Genomic DNA, 2,110 nt, shown 5'->3' on the forward strand with positions numbered 1-2,110 from the left:
TTTTCAAATATTCGTGTATACATGCGATTCATACTAGCATTTATTTATAATTTATTTGAGATGATGATAAGATGTAAACAAAATCGTCATTACCGCAGGCCAATTTTGTTAATAAAGGTGTCATTTTTATTAACATTATTCAATATGTTGGCTTTCCGGAAGCACAGTTTTGTGGATGATAATTGTTGTAGAAGCATGTGAAACAAACATTTCTGCAGTGTGCGCATTGAATATATGCAGATTTTTCCTATAAGATTTACACATCTCGCTGGAGAAACAAACTTGATTAACATTTAAAAACACTTCTCCGTCATGAACTAATTTGCATGAATCATGAGTACTGTATCGCATTTGAAAATATCAGTGCTTAATGTTTGATACTCTATTGTTAACTAATTTTCAATTTTCACCCTGGATTTTCTCGTTTAATTTTGAGTGTTGCAACTTACTGCTTGGCTCATGTCAGTTGTTGGGATTGCAATATAGCCTCACTGAGTTTGATCAAAATCGGAAACCCCAATTCCTTGTAAATTGATTAAATTCTCTAAACAAAAAAAATTCGATCAATACCTACATAAATTTGTGAAGTACAGTATCGTCATATTTAACCAATGATAATTTATTGTAAAATCAATGAAAAGCTTGATTACTAAATGTATATAAACAAAAATTTCTCCCTTGCCTTTAATTACGTCATATATAGATATGCAAATGTAAATAATGTTTGTTTATTAATATTTATCTTAATGTGCCTATTAAATTAACAATTAAAACTGAAATAAGACCAATTGTATAAAATACAGTAAATTATCTATTTTAAAGTAAAATNTGTTTTGTTTTTAAATAAATATTGTCAGGTAGCATTTATTAATTGCTTTTGACATCAACTTGTTTCTTGAAACAGATGGATTTTACTGTTTTATTATCTTGTTTATTGTGTGCATTTGTAGTTTTCTAAATATAAATCAATTTTCTCTCTGACAATATAATAAATTAAAAAGTACCAAGAATAAAATAAAAATTAGTTTTTTATGGAGAAAAAAACTAACTAAACACTAATGAGATTCGAAACACTAACCTCTATGATTACAAATCCAGTGCACCCCTAGCTATGGCCACTTGGTTTGATACTCCAAGGTGAAAATTGCAAATTACTTAACCATAAATTTTCTCGTTTGAGTGTTGTAACTTATTGGGGATGCAATATATCCTCACTGAGTTTGATCAAAATCAGAAATCCCATCATCATGCTGTTCCCAGGTAAATTGATTAAATTCTGTAAACAAAAAAATAAAAATTCTATCAATACCAACTTAAATATGATGATACTTCACAAATTTAACTAATGAGAATTGTAAAATCAATGGAAAGCTTGATTACTAAATGTAATTAAAGGCAAGGGAGAAATTTTTGTTTATATATATCATGTATAGATAGATAGGCAAATGTAAATAACATATCAATAAACAAACATTATTCTAATTATTTATCTTAATGTGCCTATTAAATTAGCAATTGAAACTGAAATAATATCAGTTATATAAAATACAGTAAATTATCTATTTTAAAGTAAAATTGATTTTTATTTCAAATGATAAATTTCAGATTATTTATTAAAGACATGTGGTTTAAAAAATAAGAATTCTGTTGCATTGGAAAATATTTTATCTATTACAAACATTCATTGTGGCAAATAAAACACTATTTTGCCAAGAAGTTATGCTTCTTTGGTAACCCATGGGGTCGCTCCAATTATGTACTGTACTTTCTTTTGTTGCAATTCAACGAGATGAACTGGAACTGGAGTGGTTGTCTCTCCTCCTGCAAATAAATGATCTCCCTCGGAATCTCTTTCGGCGATCTGCGCCTCGGGGAAGATCTTCCAAAATGATGAAAACTGAAAAATAAAATTTCCTATTTACTTTTGAATAGTATCAATAAATTTAAGGTCATTTTTAAAATTTTAATACAATAAAAAATAACAACTGCATTTATTATACTATACAGGAGTAACTCTGGCTTTTTTATAGAAACCACAAATCTATTTGTCACATATATTTTTTATTCACCAGATTGCTTTTTTTAATGTTGTAAACCATCCTTTCATTTC

This window comes from Centruroides sculpturatus, unplaced genomic scaffold (genome assembly GCF_000671375.1).
Source record: "Centruroides sculpturatus isolate CEXI.00-Female unplaced genomic scaffold, Cexi_2.0 scaffold1876, whole genome shotgun sequence".
Taxonomy (NCBI): Eukaryota; Metazoa; Arthropoda; class Arachnida; order Scorpiones; family Buthidae; genus Centruroides; species Centruroides sculpturatus.